Here is a 25396-nt window from a genome sequence, read left to right on the forward strand (position 1 = left end):
TTGAACTCTAAAAAAAGCATTCAGATAATTTTATGAAGGATGATAATTACTGGAGAATTAATGCTGCTTAGATGCAGTAAACCAGTCAGTCAGTCATACAGAATAACTTGTTTTTAAGAAGCATGAACAGTGACACAGGATTCCTTGGGAAGAATGAAAAGATTTAAGTGAGAAATTAAAATACCAGCTCATGTAGAGTTCAAATCCTAACAGTTGTTAGATTCCTTAGTGAATCATAAAGGCTTTTGTTACTGAGCCACAGTCTGCAAGTATGCAGAGAAAGTATGCAGTCTCCAAGTATGGAGAAAAATAAAGAATATGTTTTTACTTTTCTCTCTTACTAATATACTTCATAAAGTATAAATGAGATGGGAACAATTTGAAGGGTCGATGTTTTAGTAAAATGATCAAGATAGGGTCTATGTTTTCCTGTTTGTTGTACAATGTCTCATAGTATTGTTAACAAAAAAGAAATACAGTTAAAGTGACATTTTTCAAGATACACCTTCCCTTAAGGCAAATAATCTAATTTTTGCCAAAATAAGAACCTTAAAGCCAAACTCCCAGGAAGAAAATAGTATTACTATTTAGTGTACTAAAAATAGGATGAAAAAATGTTGTAAGTCCTTTAGAACTTACGATATTTTTGGCCCGGATGGTTTACTTTTCACGTTAATTTAGCTATGAGCACCTACAGATACAGAAAGAGGAGGGGATAGAGGAACAAAAGCTACTTTGTTCAGTTGGTCTCTTTACCTGACACCAAGCTCTCCCTGCAGGTTGGAGAGGAAATTTACACCTAGATACGTTCTTTTTCCTGTCATCACTTCTTTGATGCAACATCATTTTTTAAAGAATACTTAAAAAAAAAAAAAAAAGCCATTTTGTTACCCTGCACATGAATCTTTTTATTAATTGAAACCAGGGAATATTCTCTACTTCCAGGAGTTCATGAATTATTTCTGAAGGTAAAGCCCATTCTTTTTCATTTTTCAATTGGTTTGGCTTTTAACTTTATCAACTCTTACAACTTGACTTGTTCTTATCCGTGTCCTGATCTAATATGATCTCATTTAATTGGACAAGAGTGTAGTCCATGCCTTTTCTTTTCTCTCTCTCTCTTTTTTTTTTTTTTTTTTTGAGACAGAGTCTCCGCTCTGTCGCCCAGGCTGGAGTGCAGTGGCACAATCTCAGCTCACTGCAACCTCCGCCTCCCAGGTTCAAGCGATTCTCCTGCCTCAGCCTCCCAAGCAGCTGGGATTACAGGCATGTGCCACCACGCCCAGCTAATTTTTGTATTTTTAGTAGAGATGGGGTTTCACCATGTTGGTCAGGCTGGTCTCAAACTCCTGACCTCAGGTGATCTGCCCGCCTTGGCCTCCCAAAGTGCTGGGATTACAGGCATGAGCCACCGTGTCCAGCCCCATGCCATTTTTAAAAGAGGAACCCCATAATACTACCCCTCACTTCACAGGTTTGTTTTCTAATAACAAACGAATGCATGTATCATGAATATATATGCCATTTCTTTCATCATAAATTGTAAGTCTGGGCTTCTCAATATGATACATTACAAGAAGACTAAACAACCATTAGCCATTGGCATTACTCATTTGACCACTCTTATGTTCTACCACTTGATAGAGAAATCTGTTATGAATAATTTGTAGTTTTTTATTGATTTTTTTTCCCCCTTAGCCTTCATCTCCACAGACAGGAATTAGTTGTGACATAGGTTGCAGACCAGGTGTGGTGGCTCATGCCTGTAATTCCAGCAGCTTGGGAGGCCGAGACAAAAAATCAGCCAGGTATTGTGGCACACACCTGTAGTCCCAGCTAGTCAGGAGGCTGAGGCAGGAGGATTGCTTGAGCCTGGGAGGTCAAGGCTGCAGTGAGCTATGATTGCACCACTGCGCTCCATCCTGAGCGACAGAGCGAGACCCTGTCACAAAAACAACAGCAAACAACAACGTAGATTGCATTGCACAAAGGCCATTATATGCCTTTACGTCAGGGGTTCTAACTTGAGAACCATGGGTTGGTTTTAGGAGGTTCATGCAGAATTTTGGATGCACATTTTTCTGAGAAGAAAGTCTAATGTTTTCATCTCAAAGGCAGCATATATGACCTAAAAATAGATAGCTACACATCACTGCTCAGCAAAACTGAAAGCTGTCCAGATTAAGCCAGATCGCCAAGAGCTGTCCTGTTTTCAGATGCTTCTTCATTTACTCGACAAATGTTTGAGCACCTGCTTTGGGCACTGTTTTAAGTGCAGGAGACACAGTGGTGAACACGATAGGCAGGATCCCTCCTCTCACAATCCACCTTTGTTGGAGGGAGACCCACGACAAAGAGTGCTAATTTAAATAGTTTTAGGTGGAATTTCAAATAGCTTTTAGATGGGATGAGAAAAACAAAACAGGTTAATGTGATAGTGACTGGTGGTGAGGTGGGCCACTTCAGATTCGGTGATCAGGGAAACCCTCTTTAAGGCGGTGGCATTTGGGCACATAACTGAGTGAAATTGGGAAATATAGGGTAATAGCATTCCTGGCAGAGGGAAGAGCAAGAGCAAAGTCCTAAGGTGCTGTTAGGAAAGAGAAAGGGTAATAGTATGGCTATAATGGAGTGTGCAAGAGGAAGAGGGGCAAATGAAATTAGGAGGATTATCAGAGCCAAATCATGTAAGCCTTGAGAGCTTTGTTAAGGAGTTTGGATCATAAGTATGATGGGAAATCATTCAAGGGTTTCAAGCAGGTTAGTGTCATGCTCTGATTTGTATTTTGGGAGTTTATTCTGGCTGTTTTAAGGAGAATAGATTTAAAAGGGACAAAATTAGAATCAGGAAGAGCAATTAGATGATTGTTTTGGTAGTCTAGGTAGGCTACAGATGATAGAATTGCTGCAGTAACTACTGATGATTGGGTTCACTGTATTTCATAGTAGCTCCCAGCAGACTCAGAGATTTCTGCTTTCAGTATTACAGATGGTTGAATTTACCCTAAGCAACTGGTTTTATTTCAAGAGAACTGTGAGTTGTATAATTAATAATATTTTATTCTTTATTTTGGAGACAGAAAAACTCAGGAACATAGCATAGCATCACATGTAATTTGTATACTATCCTCATCTTCTTTCCTACTCTCATTTTCTTGTGGCCCTGGCTTTTCTCAGTTAACTAAGTTAAATTTGCCTTGCATATGTTTTTGTAAATTGCCTTAAAACCCTTTTGGAACTGTGCAATATGTAATTAAATTGTTTGTTAGTGGACTCCTAAAACTGTTTGCAGTAAAAAGCATTAGGTGTGGGTAGATTTTGATTTATTTGCTTGTTCATTTACTCATTTATTTATTCAACAAAAATGATTGAGTGCCAGGCACTGGGGAGAAAGAAGTGAGTAGTAGACAATTAAATAAGAGCCAGACTATTGGAGAGAGAAGTTAGTTGGCATTAATGAGATAAAGTTGAAGACAAAAGACTATTGGATTCTGAAAGACAGCTAAAGGATAAAAAGTTAGGAGTGTAAAAAGAAAACCACCAAAGTATCTGAATGACTTGTTGACAGGAACACTATTGTGTAGGAAATCGGAGACAGGACAGAGTCCTGCTTTTCTTAATAACTACTGCATGACTTTGGAGACCGTTTTCTGAATGATTTCAACTATGTATATTACAATGGTTTAGTGAAATCTGTAAGGGAAAATGTTGTAGAGTTTACTTCTGGGAGAGAGCTTTTACCTAGCATGCTTAATCTTGATTGCTAAAGTTAGGAATTATGTGAAGCTTGCAGTAAAGAGATTATTAGTTGATTGAGTCAGCAGCTACCTTCTCTTGGTTTTTAACACTTCAGGAGGGCAGTGGCATGGCTATGCCAGGTCATGTCATAGGTTAACTATTAAAAGCTGACAGTTTCTTCCATCAGTCTTGCTTGAAAAGGGAAGTACCCTGGGTACCTACCTCCTTGTTCTTAGCCCCTCACCCATTTTCTTTTACCCTTCTATACATGGCCTGATAATCTCTCTTTACCATACCCCCAAATGATTATAAGGTTTAGGAAAGAAGTTCCCATGTACATCACCATAGAAAGATAGGAAAACCCTGATAAACATACACGTGTATTTGACTCAAAATGAACAACTTTGAGTTCTGTCTAAAGGGACATGAACAAGCCTTGAAACTTATGAAGGAATTGTTTGGCCAAAATTCTTGCCATGGAGACTGGACGTCTGCCAGGACTTTACTTTGAAATTTCTGTCTTCTGTTTCTAATCTTAAGGCATCACAACATACAATTCTTTTGCCACTAGTCCAGTGTATTCTTTTATGATGAGGAAGAAGGCACTTTTAAATAACAATTATTTCCACTATAATTAAACAAATCTTCTTTTGTTTGCATTATTTTGTTACTATATTGTATACACACTCTGCTTGCTTAAACTTGCCCCTGCTACTACTTCACAGGAACTTTCTTTAGAAGTTTTAAAGTCGTTGACTTCTTAAAGTATTAATGGGATTTGCCAAAGTTGTAGTATCTGAATGCTTGACTAGATATAGTAGCAGGACAACAAGCTTGTTCACACAGCTCCTCCAGCAAGCATTTTTTCCTCAGACAATCCTAAATTCATTTGAAGTGCCAAAGAATTAAAGGAAGATAAATTTGGGTTTACTTCTGAATATAACAAGACCAGACATCTCACAAAGTTTACCTTAAGGTCCAGATATTAGAAAAGTATGCTGCCCTTTTGGGAAAGCTTAGATTATACAGGATTAGTCTGAACCTAAATGGCTTTTGCTTTTTTCTTCTTTTTGCTCCAGTGTCATAATTCCGGAAGTTTACAGTTTATGTGCTTAAATATGTAGGTGATTTGTGCTTATGCCTTCAGCTATCGATATGAACTTTGAACTCAAATTTTTATGATGATTTCAAGAGTTAACGTTAGAGCTGTTTTGTAGTTTGGAAAATTACCCTGTAAAATGATTTTTCAAAAACCAAAAACAAACACTGTGATAATTACAAAAATTATGTATGCTCAGTGTTTTTAAAAATTTCTTAAAAGAACTGTAATTACACAGTCACAAAAAGTTACAAATATAGTTTAGAGAGGTCCCTTGTACACTTGCCCCAGTGCTAACGTTTTATATAGCTATAGTATTTGTCAAAACCAGGAAACTGGGGCCTGGTGTGATGGCTCACGCCTGTAATCCCAGCACTTAGGGAGGTTGAGGTGGGCGGGTCACTTGAGGCCAGGAGCTCTAGACCAGCTTGGCCAACATGGCGAAACCCCATCTCTACTAAAAATGCAAAAATTAGATGGGTGCATTGGCACACGCTTGTAATCCCTGCTAGTTAGGAGGCTGAGACATGAGAATCGCTTGAACCTGGCCTGTGGAGGTTGCAGTGAGCTGAGATCTTGCCACTGCATTCCAGCCGAGATGACAGATCAAAACTCTGTCTCCAGAAAAACAAAAACGAAAACGCAGGAAGTAGATATTGCATGTTCACTGTTGAACTAAAATCAAACCTAAAGAGAAAACTCTCAGGCCGGGCATAGTGGCTCACACCTGTAATCCCAGCACTTTGGGAGGTTGAGGTGGGCGGATCACTGAAGGTCGGGAGTTCGAGAGCAGCCTGACCACCATGAAGAAACCCTGTCTCTACTAAAAACACAAAAAATTAGCCAGGCATGGTGGGCACGTGCCTGTAATCCCAGCTACTCGGGAGGCTGAGGCAGGAGAATCGCTTGAACCTGGGAGGTGGAGGTTGCGGTGAGCCGAGATTGACACCATTGCACTCCAGCCTGGGTAACGAGCAAAACTCCATCTCACACACACAAAAAAGAGAAAGCTCTTATTTTTCCCTCCTCTTCAGTCTCTCACAGTTATTGGTTTATTTCCCTCCAGACCTTTGTAGCCTACATTCGTATACATGCAGATACTTACATGCACACATACAGTTATTTCCTTTTTGGGGGAGGGAAATGGGATCATTTATGTTATAATTCACATTTTTCATGCAGTATATGGTTTCATATTGGTAAATATGGATGTTTCATTCTTTTTAATTTCTTTGTACTGTCTATGGTGTACATATACCATAATTTATTAAACAAGTCCTCATTTGTTGGATATTATGGATTCTTTAGTTTTTTCCATCTATAAATGAAGCTGCCACTAATATCTTTATACATATATATCGAGCACTCGTGTAAGTATTTCTGTAGGCATTTAGAAGTGGAATTACTGGGTACTGCTGAAAAAGCTCTCCGAAAAAGTATATAAATCAGAATTATTTTTAGAGAGATACATAACTTGGCAATACGACAATAAACAAAGTTAACAGATTCATGGAAAAAAATATGTCATTTAAGTGTGCAGTTGGGCAAATATGGAATATTTCTTATTTTACAATATAAACATTATTGTAATGTGATAAGTTTTAAGGTAAATTTTCAGTGAGTTACACAAGGATTAAGTCTTTGTTTCCAGACTGTGCATAATGTAAAAAGAGATAGTCTCAGATTTACCTGTTTTCAATCATCAATATTCTTGCTGTTTTTTTCACTGAAAGGGATAAAATTTCTGTCAACTATAGAGGGTAGTGATATTCTGGCCTTTGATAAATATATATGCAGTAAACTAATGATTAACAATTAACATTGGCTTTACTCAACAAGGAACTATATCTTTTCTCTCAAAATCAATTCACCATTTGCCAAATTTCCTATTCTTCTTCTGCTTTTTTTTTTTTTTTTTTTTTTTTTTGAGACAGGGTCCCTCTCTGTCACCCAGGCTGGAGAGCAGTGGTGTGATCACGGCTCATTGCAGCCTCAACCTCCCCAGGCTCAGGTGATCCATCTCAGCCTCCAGAGTGGCTGGGACTACAGGTGTGTGCCACCACACCCAGCTAATTTTTGTGTTTTTTGTAGAGGCAGAGTCTCACCATGTTGCCTAGACTGGTCGAAACTCCTGGCCTCAAGTAATCCTCCCGCCTCAGCCACCCAATGTGCGGGGATAAATAGGGCCACTGCATCCGGCCCTATTATTCTCTTTTTCTTTTTCTTTTTTTTTTTTCTGAGATGGAATTTCTCTCTTGTTGACTAGGTGGGAGCGTAGTGGTGTGATTTCAGTTCACTGCAACCTCTGCCTCCCAGGTTCAAGCGATTCTCCTGCCTCAGCCTCCTGAGTAGCTGGGATTACAGGCACGTGCCACCACACCCAGCTAGTTTTGCTATGTTTAGTAGAGGCAGGGTTTCGCCTTTTTGGCCAGGTTGGTCTCAAACTGCTGACCTCAGGTGATCCGCCTAGCTCAGCCTCCCAGTGTGCTGGGATTACAGGTGTGAGCCGCCGCAACTGGCTATTACTCATTTTTAAGAAATATTTTTCTCTAATAAATTTTTTTTGTTGACTGGAAATATTTGTTTTCTTGTTATAGGTTTCTTTGAGTTTGGAGGATAGTTATGAGAAGTTTAAATATTAAATGCTTTGTTAGAAAAACAAAAAATGCACTGTTTATTTTATATACTAGTGAATATTATAACCAGAATTCCTATTTTCAGTTATGATCTTTTTGCTACATAAAATAATATTCCCCAGACAACCTATACTGTATTTGCCATATCCAGTGTGAATATGACAACAGAGTTCTAAAAAATCCTACTAAGCATTCTTTTTGAAAGCAGATTGGCTACACATATAAATAAAAGGGAATGTTTGTGTAAATTAAGCCATCCTAGTCTTAATTGTTTAAGCAGTTAATTTATCAGTTGAGGAAATTATCTTCTAATCGTATTTTACATATAAATTTGAACATGACACATAATTTCCCTGAAACTCAACTTCTACTTTTATAGAGAACAGCCAGCACTCTACTTGAATGAGACGTATGTATACATGACAGAGTTCTAGACTCAAACAATATTGATTCAACAATATTGAGCTTTCCAGTGGTTTAAATTAGAAGCTTTTTCGTGTATAATCTCTGCTTTTCCTTCGTGGCTGTTTTGTCCCAGAAGAGACACAATTCTTAAACTTCTGCTTCTTAAAGTGTTCTATGAAATATAATTTAACTCAGTTCAACAAGCTTTAATTGAGTACCCTAAAGGGAGAAGAGCTATTACCTCTACCCTTGAAGAACTCAAAATTTGATTAGAAAGTGAAAACAAACATACAAAAGAAAAGTAAGTGTATGTACACACTCCGCAGTTTAGGAAGTTATCAGTGGCCCATAGAGCCACCTATCTTCTAATTTAGATGGTACAGAGAACTCAGTGCTGCCAACACTTCGCTAGCACTTCAAAGGGATGTATTCTTCCACACACACACACACACACACACACACACGTACACACACACACACCATCTATTAAAAAAGGCCGGGCATGGTGGCTCATGCCTGTAATCCCAGCACTTTGGGAGGCCAGAAGGTCAATAGTGACCTCTTCAGAGCTAAGTGAATAATAGTTGTCATGAAGATTTTTACTAATATACACCAAAAGGCTGATATTGCTGAAGGTTTTTTTTTTTGAGACTATCATTTATAGCATTATTCTCTAAACTTCCTTATTAGATATGCATTGCAGTGCTTAGTACTCATAATTAAGTCACAGTTTAGTCCCTAGAGTATTTTGCAATGTATGTTTCTCTCCTTTTCTTTGAACCCATTTGTATTTTCGTAAATATCAGAACATCTACCAATTACCTTCGGTCTGTGATTCAGTGATTTTCATGGTCATAAAATCCTAAGACTTGAGAATTGGAAGGGACTTCCAAAAATCTAACCCCTGGCTCCAAACCTCTTAGAAGCTCTCCCCAGCAAGTGCCCTTGCTGCTGCTCCAGATATCTGGAGATTCACCCCATCCAAATAGAGGCTTCTCTTCCTTTGAAAATCTCAGGGCAGCCTTCACCATTTCTCTCTGAGACTTGGTCAGACACTGCTGTTTCTGTTGCTTCCCAATCACACATCCTTCATCCTAGAAAATTAAAATATTTGATTATTCAATGAAATTAAGTAGTTTCCACTTCCTTACTCTACCCCTTCTGACCTTCCAACTTTTCTCCTGTTTCATTCACTCCTTGTTTTGTCTACTCATCTTTTCACTTCTTCTGGCCCTCTTATTCTATGCCACCTGAAAACCCTCATTCCTATATAAATGGCCCTACTGCTTCAACTGTGTGGCAGAATGCTTTCTTCACCTCCTTTTCATAGAATTCGGAGGATACTGTTAACCCTGCAGCTCTCTCTAGTGGCAGGATGCATTCTTTCACGGCTGCACAGTGTGAATGAGATTGGTGTTCCCCTGGCTCCTCATTTCTATTTGTAGACCGTTGTTCCTCTACTCTTGAGTGAAAGCTCCAGCCCCTCTGAGCCTCTTGTCTTCCATCTCCATCACCGTCAACCTCTCACTGTTGCTTTTGTAGTCAGCTTATCTATATCCACACCCATCCTTCCTGCCCTTCATTCTCAGATGTTAGGAAGCCATTTTAATGAGGCTCTCATCTTCTTATGCCCTTGACCCTATCTTTTCTATGGGATTTTGTTTCATTATTCATCTACCTTTCCTCTACTTTATCCTTTTCTTAGCCTAAAAACATTTTAGTTATTTCCAATTTCTCTTCCCTCATTTGCATCATTAAAAGAGTGGTTTATAATTGATTATTCTTGTTTTCACATCTCTCATTCATTCCTCAATCCATTCCTATCTGCTTTGCCACATTGCTGAAATAGTGTTCACTTAGGTCACCAGGGAAGGCCAGTAGACATTTTTAGCCCATATCCTACTGGTTCTTTCTGTTGCATTTGGTAATGTGAATCATGTTCTCTTTAAAATTCTCTCATCTTCAAAGTCATACTCCCTTGACATCCTTCCTCTTTCTTTTTTGTGGTCTCCTTTTCTGCTCCCTGAATGTTGGTTTCCCCAGGGTTTCAGTCCTTAGAACGCTGCTCCCTATACTGCTGACCTAAGTGAGCTGACCCGCTGTCATCAGATCTCTGGCATATGCCTTAGATACATATCCAGTTGCTTGGTAAACCTTTAGACTTAGGTGTGTGTCCCACTTGCTGTGTGACCAAAACTGTTGACTTGTCATCTTCCCTTATTCTCAGATCACATCTCTTTTTCATGTTCTCTGTTTTGATTGGTAGAACCACTCCGCCATATCCTGAACAATCATCATGTCCTAGGGATTTTTTTTCTCCTAAGTATTTCTCAAATCCATCCTCTTCTCTCCAAGTTAACTACTTGCCTACCACCTATTCATCGTTTTCTCTCTATCCCAACTATGTACCTGTCTGTCCCAATGTATTTTAAGATTGTTACTACAGTCTCCTAATTATTTGTTCTGCCTTAAGTGCATTTACTGCAGAACTGAAGTGGTGAATCTGACCATGTCAGCTCCTGTGTTTGTTTATTTATTTATTCGAGACGGAGTCTCACTCTGTTGCTCAGGCTGGAATGCAGTGGCATGATCTTGGCTCACTGCAACCTCTACCTCCCGGGTTCAAGCAATTCTCCTGTCTCAGCCTCCCAAGTAGCTGGGGTTACAGGTGTCTACCACCACACCTGGCTAATTTTTTTGTGTTTTTAGTAGACACAGGGTCTCACCACGTTGGCCAGGTTGGTTTCAAACTCCTGACTTCAAGTGATCCGCCTGCCTTGGCCTCCCAAAGTGCTAGGATTACAGGCATGAGCCACCGTGCCCGGCATTATTTATTTATTTATTTATGAGATGGAGTCTTGCTCTGTCTCCCAGGCTGGAGTGCAGTGGTGCGATGTCGGCCTACTGCAACCTCTGCCTCCTGGGTTCAAGTGATTCTCCTGCCGCAGCCTCCTGAGTAGCTGGGACTACAGGCACATGCCACCAAGCCCAGCTAATTTTGGTATTTTTGTAGAGAGAGAGTTTTGCCATGTTGGCCAGGTTGGTCTTGAACTCCTGACCTCAAGTGATCCACCCTCCTCAGCCTCCCAAAGTGCTGGGATTACAGGCCTGAGCCACTGCACCCAGCCAGCTTCCTTGTTTAGAACCTTTCAATGGCTACCCAAAGTTCCTGAACAAGGCATATATATCCTTTTATGACTCAGCTCCTGACCTCTTCTCTAGCCTGTCTTGTACTACCCCCTTACTCATATTTCAGTTTAGCAGCACTAAAGTGCGTGGAATTTCCCCATAAGCACAACTGTTTCTTGTCCTTGTGTCTTTCCTCACACTGTTCCATCTGCTTGAAATACCACCACTCCCTTAATTAACTCCTTCTTTAGACTCAGTTTGGGTATCATCTAAGACAGCTCCTTAAGTCTACTTCCCACCCCCTAAGCGATAATTAATGCTCTGATAATAGCCTATACATATGTCCATCTGTGTAATCAGCATGTTAGTTTGTAATTATGTTTGTGTGAATATCTTTCCCTTTATACTTATGAACTTCTTAAATCCAGAGACTAGGCCATTACCATTTTTTCATCACTAGTGTCAAATATAGTGCTTGTCACATGTGAACACAATCTCTTTTACAGAAGAGGAAGTTGGGACTCAGAGTTTGTAACTCCCTTAAATGATTCATTCAAAATGAAAGTAGCTTGATTTTTAAAAACCTGGGTTGGGAGGAAATTTAGTAGGGCATAGACGTAAACACTACTGGTGCCTGCTATAGTATGCACCAAAACTGTGAGAAATACATTTGTATTGTTTATAAGCCACTCGATCTATGGTATTTTGTTATGGTAACCTAAACAGACTAAGACAGTGTCATAAGACGTGTTAGCTCTTAAGTATTTTCTGATTTAAGTGAAGTATAATTGGATAGGCAAATAATATCCGTAGAGTATTGATTAAGTGATGCAAAGGAAGAGCTTGATTTTTTTCCAGCCAGGTGGTGTGGATTTCTAACATTCTGAAGCACCATAATCAAATATCAGATATTTTACAATTACTCTTTTTTTTTTTTTTTTTTTGAGACAGAGTCTCACTCTGTTGCCCAGGTTGGAGTGCAGTGGCGCAATCTCGGCTCACTGCAACCTCCGCCTCCTGGGTTCAAGCAATTCTCTGCCTCATTCTCCTAAGTAGCTGGGATTACAGGCGCCCACCACCACACCCAGCTAATTTTTTGTATTTTTAGTAGAGATGGAGTGTGACCATCTTGGCCAGGCTGGTCTTGAACTTCTGACCTCGTGAGCCACCCGCCTCGGCCTCCCAAAGTGTTGGGATTACAGGCTTGAGCCACGGCTACAATTATTCTTTTAAAATGCTGACTCATGTTAAGTTGCGTTGTCTATTCAGCTTTCCTTAAAGTCATTGCATACTCTCTTAATTATTCTGGATTCTTACTATGAATTAAGTTGTATTTTTAATATTTTATGAATTTACTTTCAGCCAATCTGTAAATACTTAAAGAATGCTTCCAGTTTTCTTACCTGTTTATTTCTCTTTCTGTTCTTTGTTCTCCTCTTAATTATCATCAACAAACTTTACATCCTCAACTGTGTTGAGGGCACTGGGCCAGGCACTGTTTCTACGTATTACAAAGAAGAGACACCATGGCTTGAGTTTTTCTGATGGCCGAGTGTAAAATGTTTATGCAAAGTGTCAATGGAAACAATTATCTTAACAGGATAACAGCCTATTTTGCTTAGAAACGTCCTAATTTCCTGTTTTTAGGTTATCCAGAGGTCAGGTAGGGATTCCTTTTTGTACTCTCATAGTGCAGATTCACATCGTGCAAGCATCACAGGACTTAGATCACAATCCATTTAATTCCAGTGGCTGCATTTATCTTCCCAAGAAAATAATTCCCTCAACTGCTGTTTTTGTTTAGTGTCTCTTTTTAAATTTTATCCAATAACCTGTAGTGAAGGTGTGACTTCAGTAGCTGTTTACCAGTCGCTGCTGCTTTTTTTAAATTATTATTACTATTAAATAATTTTATTTCTGTTTAAGCCCACCAGATGTCATTACTATGGTTTTAAAAAATTGATACATAATACTTGTACATATTTATGGGGTACATGTGATATTTTGATACATGCATACAACGTGTAATTATTAAGTCAGGGTAATTGGGATTACTATGGTTTTACACAATCAGTGTTCATTATATTTGCCTACACATTTACTACTACTTTTTTTTTTTTTTTAATTATACTTTAAGTTCTAGGGTACATGTGCATAACATGCAGGTTTGTTACATATGTATACTTGTGCCATGTTGCTGTGCTGCACCCATCAACTCGTCAGCACCCATCACAGTAGCTGCTTCTTAACTAAGCTGCATCTTAAAGTTCATCTGTTGCCCATTTTGAAGTTCATGTGGCTACCTGCACTGGTCAGAATGTTAACAGTGTTGTCTCTGTTTCCCTCTCTCAGAAATCTGTTACTAACTAAGCATTCAAGCAAGCATCAGGCTTCCAAGTAAGCCCTGACTACATGCTGTGAACTTCTGCCTTAGTGAATCAGCTTCAGCATAGTTTGATAACTGCCTTTTTTCTTCATGTTTAATTGTGCCTTGAGGCTATGGAAAGACTACATTTATCTGTTGAAACAGACTAAGCAGCAAGTGTTCTGACATGTTTGTCGCGCAAATTATTGTACGTGACAAAAGGTAATTACATATACAATCAGGTCTGGAAGTAAATGGATAATTAGGAGTTAATATATTATCTAGCATAAGAGAAGTACCTTTGAGATTCAAGAAAAGTAAACTAAATACATATCTTTTTAATTGAGTAAAGATTATAAAATATAAGATTTGAAAGAAATGAGATTGTAAACTCTCCTAAATACAAATACTTACCAAGATATTATAATATTATCTTTAACAGAGACCGCAAAGATCCTTAGTTTCCTTATTTCCATCAGGCTAAGTATGGTAATCCAACTTTGCATCCCTTCAGGAATCCAAGGCGAAATGGTAATGGGTCTGTATTTATACTCCGGGGCACAAAACTGAGGCCTTATCTTTATAAAGCATAAGAAATGAGATTTGAGTCTGAAATTCAGGTCATCACTTCACCAAAGATTTATTGCCAAAATTGGAGTCTATTTTTTTCCCACTAATTTATTGCCATAGAAGTGATCTCCCTTTTCCTCTTGAGGCAATTGGGATTTAATGATCTTGGTTTGTTTCAGTTACCCTGAATGGCTTGAATTCCATTTTAAATAAGAGAATAAGATGCCTCTGGGGACTTAAATATTTAGTTTTTGGGGATTTTTTGTTTGTTTGTTTGTTTCTGTTTTTGGAGACAGTGTCTCATTCTGTCGCCCAGGCTGGAGTGCAGTGGTGCAATCTTGGCTCACTGCAACCTCCACCTCCCGGGTTCAAGCGATTCTCCTGCCTCAGCCTCCTGAGTAGCTGGGACTACAGGTACCCGCCACCACGCCTGGCTAATTGTTGTATTTTTAGAAGAGAAGGGGTTTCACCTTGTTGGCCAGGCTAATTTCAAACTTCCGGCCTCAAGTAATCTGCCCACCTCAGCCTCCTAAAGTGCTGGGATTACAGATGTGAACCACCGTGCCCAGCCAAGTATTTAGTTTTAATTTTAGTTCAGCCTTAAAGAAAACAAGCCAGAGTCATTGTTTATAATGAATAGCAAATTATAAGTATTATTTGACTTTCTAAAATTTTAGGGTAAAACATATGTGAGTACTTATATTGAAGATTAAACCTAGCTATTGGATTCTCCAAGTGTTCATTTGCCTTATTTTAAGTCATAACCATTGAGGTGGGGCAAGAGGGGAGAAGAACCACTTAGATTCTTTCAAATTTAGAAATCTAGTTATTCTCTTCCCTCGTGTTTTTCTTAACAATTGTACTGCGGAAACCCTAGCCTGGTCTGGCTTCCTTCATTCAAGCAACTGCCATATCCTGGAGTATAGATATGTTGGCGTACAATTTTTTTCACTGGCTAATTCATATTGTCTTCCTTTGTTGCTCAAGTTCTTCCAAAGTCAATTCATACAAGCAGATCTTGTTTCTTCGTAGCTTCAATGGAGCAAAGTGACTCATCAGAGAGAACTGAAAGTCTATTGAACACCTCTCATCATGAGTTTCAAGGTTTGATTTCCTTAGTATTAGAGGTCTTTGAGCTTCATTGGTGAAGTCATTACATAACTACTTGTTATGTAAGTGTAGCAGATGATGTAGTGAATCTGTACAGAAAATTAAATGTATGACCTGGGAATGTTTATTTAACATATTTAACACGTTTGATGGTAGCATCACTAGTTTACAAAAGGAGCAGAACTTTGGTTGTGAAATATTTTAGTACATCCTATGGCACAAATTAAATCAATCAGTCAATAGCCTAGTCTGGCTTTTAGAATAATTATAAAACATTACTAAAATTCAGAGATGTCTTAATTACTAGTAGTTTACATGTCAAGTAAATGATAACATAGCCCTGTTATTAGTGTATATGATATGGGTTCAGTGTAGCCTTATGAAATTATGTATCAAAAGGTAACATATGCAGTGAATCTCAACAAATACTTAGTTGATGCCTAGTATTTGCCAGTTACTGGGCTATGTGAAGATACAGATACTAAGCAAAACAAGTCACTAGCTTTGAGGCACTTACAAAGTACACTATTAGGAGGGAAAAGGCACGTCAACTGTTGAGATATTGGAAGGAGACAAGTGCTGGGATAGCTATGATTCACCCAGACTAAAAATGGAATTTTGATATTTGATTCTTTGGTGGATAAACAAACTAACCCCTAACATCAATATACTGTGAAAAATACTGTGATACAAATGTGTGGAGGGTAGTATGAGGACACAAAAGAGTGACAGCTAACCCAACCAAAGTGGTCTGGAGAGGCTTCCTGGGAGACTGATTTAGACTTAAGTGTTACGGACTAAGTAAGAACTACCTGGGTGAAGAAGGAAGGAAAGGAGATTCCATACAGAAGAGCTGAGGAATGAGGAGTGTCCTAGGGTAGACATGGTTTCTTTCTTTTTTTTTTTTTTTTGAGACCGAGTTTTGTTCTTGTCGCCCAGGCTGGAGTGCAATGGCATGATCTCAGCTCACTGCAACCTCTGCCTCCTGGGTTCAAGCAATTCTGCTGCCTCAGCCTCCCGAGTAGCTGGGGTTACAGACGCCCACCACCACGCCCAGCTAATTTTTTGTGTTTAAGTAGAGATGGGGTTTCACCATGTTGGCCAGGCTGGTCTTGAACTTCTTACCTCAGGTGATCCACCCACCTCTGCCTCCCAAAGTGCTGGGATTACAGGTGTTTACCATCGCGCCTGGCGCAGTCATGGTTTCTAAGAGAACTAAGAGTAGTTCCTCATTTAGGAGCCTGGATTACATGAAGGGAGAGGAAGCCAAAAGGTTGACCTGGATAAGGTGCAAGAGAGCTTTGCGTGTCATGTTAAAGAACTTGAACTTTATCTGGTAGGAAATGGGGAGCCATCAAAGGTTTTAAACAAGGGAATGGTGTAATCAAATTTGTGTTTTAGCTGGATCTCTCTGGCAGCAGTGTGGAGATTGGCTAACTTGGGATATTGGAAGAGAGAGGCAGAGGGTATAGGCAAGACAAAAGGCCACAGGGGAGAGATTATGATGTCTGAACTAGGACAGTAGTAGTAGTAATAGTAGGGATGGAAAGTTGGGAGAGGGCCAGGCGCGGTGGCTCACGCCTATAATCCCAGCACTTTGGGAGGCCAAGGCAGGTGGATCACTTGAGCCCTGGAGTTCCAGACCAGCCTGGCCAACATGTGAAACACTGTCTCTACTAAAAATGCAGAAATTAGCTGGGCATGGGGGCATGTGCCTGTAATCCCAGCTACTCGGGAGGCTGAAGCACAAGAATCACTTGAACCCAGGAGGCAGAGTTTGCAGTGGGGTGAGATTGCACCACTGCACTCCAGTCTGAGCATCAGAGTGAGACTATGTCTCAAACAAGACAAAACAAAAAAGGAAGAAGAAGGTGGAAGAAAGTAAATACAGGAAATATTTAGGAAGTTATATTGGTACTATTTGTCAATAAATTAGATGGAAGAATTGTGAGAGAGAGGCCAGGCGCAGTGGCTCACGCCTATAATCCCAGCATTTTGGGAGGCTGAGACAGGTGGATCACAAGGTCAGGAGTTCGAGACCAGCCTGACCAACATAGTGAAACCCCGACTCTACTAAAAATACAAAGATTAGCTGGATGTGGTGGTATGTGCCTGTAATCCCAGCTACTCAGGAGGCTGAGGCAGGAGAATTGTTTGAACCTGGGAGGTGGAGGTTGCAGTGAACCAAGATCACGCCACTGCACTCCAGCCTGGTGGACAGAGCAAGACTCCATCTCAAAAAACAAACCAAAAAAAAAAAAAAAAAAAAAAAAGAATTGTGAGAGAGAGAGAAGACACAAAGCAGACTAAATCCAGATTTGTGGTTTCAGTAATTAGGTAAAGTACTGCTAGTTCATGTATGACCTACCTTACAATATCAGGAAGCTGAACTCTTATGTTCAGTACTCTCAAGAAAAACAAGCTGTGCCTATGTATTTCTGTGTGTGCATGTGTTGTGTGTGTGTGTGTGTGTATTATAAAAATCTAAGTCACATTCAACTATTTGAAGTGAGGCTACTTGAGGAAATTATATGACAGGTTCTTTCTTCTATTGGATAATTGTAGGTTTTTATTATTTTTCAAAAATAGGGAATAAAAAAATTGTTGATTAAGAATTTATTAACATTGGCCAGGTGCAGTGACTCACGCCTGCAATCCCAGCACTTTGGTGAGACCATGTCTCTACTAAAAACACAAAAATTAGCTGGGGTGGTGGCGCACACCTGTTATCCCAGCTACTTGGGAGGCTGAGGCAGGAGAATCACTTGAGCCCAGGAGGCAGAGGTTGCAGTGAGCCAAGATCATGCCACTGCACTCCAGCCTGGGCAACAGAGTGGGACTCCATATCAAAAAAAAAAAAAAATTTATTAACATCTTTTTGCATTCATATAGAATTTTTAGGAAACTTTAATCAAATATCTATTTGTTATTTAGGTTTGAATACATAATATAAATATTTTATCCCAATTGCCAATAGAATTATTTTAAAACTCAACTACGTAAGGTGCTAATGTTCTTATACTACTAAATGGAAAGCCAGAAGATCCTATTAAAAGTTTATGTAACAAATTCTACTCCTAGATATATACCCAAGAGAAATGAAAACAGTTTTTTACAAAATCCTGGTACATAAATGTTAATAGCAGCATTTTTTTTTTTTTTTTTTTTGAAACGGACGGAGTCTTGCTCTGTTGCCCAGGCTGGAGTGCAGTGGCGCGATCTTGGCTCACTGCAAGCTCTGCCTCCCAGGTTCACGCCATTTTCCTGCCTCAGCCTCTTGAGTAGCTGGGACTGCAGGCACCTGCCACCACGCCCGGCTAATTTTTTATATATTTTTTTAGTAGAGACAGGGTTTCACCGTATTAGCCAGGATGGTCTCGATCTCCTGACCTCATGATCCACCCTCCTTGGCCTCCCAAAGTGCTGGGATTACAGGCATGAGCCACCGTGCCGGGCCTAACAACATTATTTTTAATAACCAAAAAAGATAAATGTCCATCAACTGATGATTGGATAAACAAGGTGTATATCCATTCAATATATTATTATTTGTCAATAAAAAGGAATGAAGTAATAATGCATGCTACATGAACCTTGAAAGCATTATGCTTACGTGAAAGAAGCCAGTTACAAAAGACCAGGTAGGTCTTTTTGTTTTGTTTGTTTTGTTTTGTGTTGTTTTGTTTTAAATAGAGGCAGGGTCTTGCTCTGCTGCCCATCCTGGAGTACAGTTCATTGCTCACTGCAGCCTCCACCTCCTGGACTCAAGCTAGCTTTCCACCTCAGCCTCCCAAGTAGCTAGGACTTCTGGCGTGCACCACCACTGCCAGCTAATGTTTTAATTGTATGTCGAGACAGGGTCTCACCATGTTGCCCAGGCTGGTCTCAAACTCCTAGTCTCAAGCCTTGGCCTCTCAAAGTGTTAGGATTACAGGTGTGAGCCACCATGGCAGGCCAGAAGACCACATGTTATTTGATTCCCATTTGGAAAGTGATTGCTAATGGCTATGGGGATTCGTTCAGGGGCTCTAAAATTGGTTGAGATGGCTGCACAATTCTGTGAATAGAGTCAAAACCATTGATTTGTGCCCTTTAAATGAGTGAACTGTATGGTACATCTCAAAGCTGTTTAAAAAAAAAAAAAAACGTTGACAGTTATGTAACAAGAAATAGAGGTTTAATTGTATTAAAATTATAAAAACAAAAATAGACAAAAATGGTAAGATAGCTACCCAAGAAGAGAGCTGGTATAAAGTAAGGTAAACTCTCATATGTGATAGCTGTAAAATAATACAAAATTAGAAAAACAAGCCCATTAGGGATAGTGAGATAATCACTAGAACTAAAAGAGGAGTTAAAGGCCAGGTGCGGTGGCTCACGCCTATAATCCCAGCATTTTGGGAGACCGAGGAGGGTGGATCCCTTGAGGCCAGGAGTTCGAGACCAGCCTGGGCAACATGGCAAAACCCTGTCTCTACAAAAAACACAAAAATTAGCCGGGCGTGGTGGTATGTGCCTGTAGTCCCAGCTGCTTGGGAGACTGAGGCACAAGAATTGCTTGAACCTGAGGCCAGGCGCAGTGGCTCATGCCTGTAATCCCAGCACTTTGGGAGGCCAAGATGGATGGATCATGAGGTCAGGAGTTCGAGACCAACCTGACCAACATGGTTAAACCCTGTCTCTAAACTAAAAATACAAAAAATTAGCTGGGCATGGTGGCATGCGCCTATAATCCCAGCTACTCAGGAGGCTGAGGCAGGAGAATTGCTTGAACCTGGGAGGTGGAGGTTGCAGTGAGCCGAGATCACGCCACTGCACTCCAACCTGGGCAACAGAGCAAGACTCCATCTTAAAAAAAAAAAAGAATTGCTTGAACCCGGGAGGAGGAGGTTGCAGTGAGCCAAGATCGTGCCACTACACTCCAGTCTGGGTGACAGAGCAAGGACTCTGTCTCAAAACAACAGAAAACACAAAAAACAAATAAATAAGGAGTTAAACATGGTTACTTCTGAGTACGACAGTGAACTGTTGGTTTCATGATATGCTCCATTTGATTATTAACTATGTATTTGATAAAATTAATTTTAATAAATTAACCTCATAAATTCACATGTATGTATCTATATGCTATTTTAGCCATGGTAGTGACAAAAAAAAAATCAAAATAAAGCAAATATGGACATGTGTAAATCCGATTATGTAAATTTTACTGTGTGCCTCTTTTTTCTTTTTTCTTTTTTCCAAATTCCATACTCACCTAGAGGTTATCTAGGACTACTACATTAGCTTAGCATAAAAAAATAAGAACATTCTACCTTTGCGTGTACAGTTCACCTGAGTGAAGTGACTTGAAGAGACCAATTCCTTTAAGCAGCTTCTGCAGCATGAAGTGCTCAGAACTCACTCCTAGTCCTCACAGAGGTGGGAGTGAAAGGACTGGCTGAGAGCAAGTCTAGCAGATGGGACATTGGAAGAGGGCAGGCTTGGGTGAGGGTGCATAAGATCCAGAAGGTAGCATGAAGGCAATTAACACCTGAAGGGAAAAAAGTTAGGTGACTGAAGGCACAATACTGATTTGCTTTTTTGTATTGTAGTTTTCGCTTATCTTCGGACTGCTACTTAAAATTCTGTGCTACATGTGGAGTTTTCCAAATGTGGTGTTAAAGATGGCTAGAAAGGAAGGAAAATCCAGGTGCTTTAAAAATCATATGGAGTTCATCATTTGACCTCACAATATATTTAGAAAAGGACTTGTAGTTCTTTCCAATGTAGCTAATTTAGTAAGACCTATTTTTCTTGAATTCCCCGTGGCGAATTACTCAGGATTTGTTTGAAGGACAAGTATTTCTTCTTTTAAGCAGTACTAGGGTTTAGGACTTTTGTTGTTTAAATCTCTGGAGCACTCTAGGAACCCTGGTCTCAACTTTGTTTTTTGGTGGCAAAGGAAAAAATGATCTCCTGGTTTACTTTTGGAATCCACAAAGCAACTCTGAGGTCCCAGGTGGATTTAGTGTTTGGAAAAGGGAACTTGGGGGACTGAGGTTGACCCTGAGCCCCCAGGTCACTGTTCACGTTTACAAAAGCAAACCTGGTATCCCCAGTTGCTTTTCTCTTGAGGTTGGCTTAACTTTATTTATCTTCTGTCCTGGGTCATTGCCCCTGAGGTGCTTCAAAAGCAAAACCCAAAAGACCTAAAACAAAGAAAGCTAAATCAGATTCAAGGAAAAAATGACCTGGCACTGTGGGTTCACTTTTAAAAAGGCAAAAAGTCACTTCAAGAGTTTCATAGAATAGTTTTAAGTCTGCCTAGATTCATTGTGTCATTTGTACAAAGTGATCTCAACAGGTCTGAGACCCCAAGTTCCTTGGGCATGGATTGAGAATGAGTCTGTAGGATGGGAAACTGTCAGCAAGCTAAATGGGTTGACACAAATGAATTCCTCAGTGATTCTGAAGTGATTCGACTCTTTGGAGCTATATGGGACCACCCATGTAACACTTCTTTCCTTAAGCTGATCTTTTTGTTTGCTGGACACACACAGGGAATGCTGAGGAAGTGAAACGTACAACTCACTTACAAATATTGGCATACATCCACTTTATGTTATCAGATTAGTTATGAAGGGTATTTTTGAATCCTTGGTGAGAAAAAACTTGGGATACTAATTTCAGATAATCTTACAAATCGTGATGAGGTAGAACTCAGGCACATGATTTTGCTTTTTCATTTTTATATCATCTGTACTTTGCTTACTTCCCCAAAGGATTTCAGGTGGAATTACTTTACTTGACTATTGGAAGAAACCCATTTATAGAACTTAATACCAATTTTCATTATCATATGCCCGACTTTATCCTTTAATAAGTAATTGTAAAATTGCTTTTGGGTAATCTGGGGAGATTTTTGTTTTTGTTCATGTTTGATCTACATCTTTGAACTTCAGGTATATGTGTTAACTAATAAATTCACCTGTTGAGACCATGTCCTACTGTTTATTTACAAGACTGAAAGAGATTTTGTGTGATTAATAACGAACGTTTTATTTGTGCATATTGCCATCTGAAGGAAGCAAAACTTAAGTAGAGAAGTGAGACTTTTCATAATGTAGATCTTAATATTAAGAACATAGTGCATCCTGTGAAGCTTAACCAATTGTGAGAGGCAGTCCACAAAGCAATGACTGTTGGGTTGGAGCAAAGGCAAGTATCAGTGTTTGTACCTGGCAACACCCCCGTTTCCCCTTTTACTCCCATCACACTCTGACTCCAGAGCAATCATGTTCTTTTAAAGTCATCCCAATCAAAGACCAGGGTCATCTTGGTCAGAACAGGCATGGATAGCCACCTGTAGAAATGGGTTCAGTCCATAAAATCTGGCTTGGCATAATGTTAGGTGGGACCCAGGAATAAAGTCCTGGTTTTATGTTTTATCCTTCACTTCAATAGAACTGAAATATAAAAAGTGAAAAATGACCTTATAATTATTATGGGTGAAGGAGACCGGTAGACCATTCAGAAATATTAGCGCTACTTTCTCCAGGAAGATAATTTAACTCACTTAACGTTAGACCCAGTGCTGTATCATGATGGAGTATCTCCTCTTTATCAACATCCCAGTGAAAAGCTGAGAGAGATACAGAGATGTCACTTCACTATATTCACTTGCCATAGTTTGCCTGCAAGCCAACATTGGCCTTTTTCAGAGAGCTATCAACATAAGCTAAAGTAGCCTGTAGCCTAAGGAAAAAGCTCCTAAGGAAACTTGGAATAATGGTCTGGCATCATCAGTTAATCAGTTATTTCCCGAATATCTACTGAGTGGTTACACTGTGCTAGACACACTTTATGAGCTTGCCTGCCCAGCTTTGAAGTTGGTTTCTATTTACTTGTTCCAGTACTACTATGCATTTGAAAAATCCTTACACACATGAAAATGAGAAATGAGAATATGAGATCAACATGCTTGCTGGCTCCATCTTTGCTCTCTGCCCACGTTCATGTGTGGTCTTTGGGACACAAACACTGAAATGTCTCAGCCGTTGAATCTTCAGCCATTGGATTCATAGACTGAGTGGAATGAGCAGGCAGTCACCAGCTTCTATATAAGTTAATGGCTTCTGACTTATTCTATATTAAAGGATAGTAGCTTCCTCATATGTTACGGTAGTTTAAATTACTAGGATTCTGTGTGAATAGCTTTTCTTTATAATTTCTTCCATGTTAACATCAAAAGATTACTGCTTTATTCCTATCTTACAATGTAAGCTCCTTGAGGAAAGATATTTTGTTTCGTTCCAATACTGTGTCTCTGGTACCTAGCACAGTATCTAGCACGTGATAGGTGGGCAGACAATATATGCTGAATAAATAAATGAATTTTATCTAGATCGTTGGCCTTTTTATCTGCGTTGGCAATTAATTCCTTAACCATTAATTTGCAAATTCATGCAAATTTCTATAGATATCTGTAAATTAACTGTGTATAATATGTATTTCTGTACATATTTTTACAAAGATTAATGTAAATATGAAAGCATATAGATTTGTCTACATATGGGCAGGTAGGTTTAATTTTGTGGTTCCTGTAATTTCTAGGGATTTGCACATAAGAGATTTTGCATATGAGTATCTGACCATATGTGAACATTGTAAGCATAGTGTTTCTTTATCTAGGACAGTCTGGTTTTGTGCTGTAAAAGAATCAATTCTGTATTCACAGTTGGAGTTGGTGCGGGTTTTTCATTCATTAAGTCAGCTCCTCCTTTCCCACTTGGGGGTAAATCAGCCTAGAGAAAAAGAGCCTTAAGAGGTTGCTTTCTGCTGACACTGTGCATTGCACATGCACAGTTGTGCAAATACACACATACACCTGAAAGAAGAATCCTTGAAAATGAGGCTTCTGTTGACAACTCTGTGAGGGGTGTTCATTATTGAAATTTATTTTAATATATAAATATATAAACCTTATTTATAACTATAGTATTAACACATATTCATTGTAGAGTATTACAAAAATAAAGAAAATAACAGATAACTTTAATCCCACCACAGAAATAACAATCGTTCTTTTTTAAAAATTATTATTTTAGAGGTGAAGTCTCATTATGTTGCCTGGGGTGGACTCTTAACTCCCGGGCTCAAGTGATCCTACCGCCTCAGTCTCTAGAGTAGCTAGGACTACAGGAACACACCACCATGCCCAGCTTATAACAGGCATCCTTAACATTTTTGCAAATTTTCTTCCAGTCTTTTTGGATGGATTTTTATGTAACTTAAATAGCAACATTTATCATAAACATTATCCCATGTTGTTTAAAATTCTTCATAAATGTTAATTTTAATAACCACATGATAGTCATCATACAGATATACCTCACTACTTAACCAGTCTCTTAATATTGAGATTTAGGCTTTTTTCAGTTTTTGATAACACAAATAGCATTTTTGAGATTATCTTTGTGCATAAATTTTTTTTTCTTTTTCCCAAAGTTGCTTTCCAAGAAGTAGGATTGCTGAATCAAAGGGAATGGCCATTTTTAATAAGGTTCTTAAACACATTGCGGAATCACATTCCAGAGAAGTTATACTAATTTACACTCTTACCATCTGAGTGTATGACAGTAACTTTTCCTCTTTGTGAAAGGAGGGAAAAATGTGGCCAAACACAGTTAAAAATTACACAGAACTTTAAATAAGTTCCCTTTTCTTTTTCAGACAGTATATCTTTAACATTGTCTCAGTATAGTTTCTATCCTAGTGTTTCAACTTTTGGTATGACCCAGAATGGTATCTTGTCTGAAAGAAAATAGAGTGGTTTTTCATAGTTAATATTTTCATTATAGAATTTTCTGCCTGTTGCGAGAAAATCTCTATTAATACCTGTAAATTGGATAGGGAAAGAGTCAAACAAGTTTTTTACCTTCATCAAGAAAAGCTAGTTTCTGGTAACCTTTCTTTATGAGATTTTAATCACCCCAGAGTTTTATCCCTCTCAGAGTCAGTGGTTGTCTCTTGTATCCCATGAGTAAATGCAAATGTTTCCTCCATTTGAAAGCAAAACCAGTAAGACCCCTTACTTATAAAGTGAGTTAAAACAAAAAGAAAGAATATAAAAACTAAAGGAAGGTAGTAAGTAAAGCATTTAGCTTTCTGAAACAATTCAAATGGGGATAGGAAGTTGGTTTTAAATGGCTTAAAGGGGATTAGGGTTTTAAAGTTGGATAAAGAGTTTGGTGCTTTGGTTTAGGCATGGCATTGCTTTTAAAAGATTACTTCCATATTTGACAATGATTCTAACTGGAGATTATAAAGTAAATAGTCAATTTTAAGACACCACGGGAAACA

At 39.0% G+C, this 25396-nt stretch overlaps 1 protein-coding gene across 9 annotated transcripts in view; it reads left to right on the forward strand.

Moving 5' to 3' along the window:
- Positions 1-25396, forward strand: part of EXOC6 (exocyst complex component 6) — a 304230-nt gene that overhangs the window by 275613 nt on the left and 3221 nt on the right. The window lies entirely within an intron of this gene.

This window comes from Chlorocebus sabaeus, chromosome 9 (assembly GCF_047675955.1).
Source record: "Chlorocebus sabaeus isolate Y175 chromosome 9, mChlSab1.0.hap1, whole genome shotgun sequence".
In the NCBI taxonomy this organism is placed as follows: domain Eukaryota; kingdom Metazoa; phylum Chordata; class Mammalia; order Primates; family Cercopithecidae; genus Chlorocebus; species Chlorocebus sabaeus.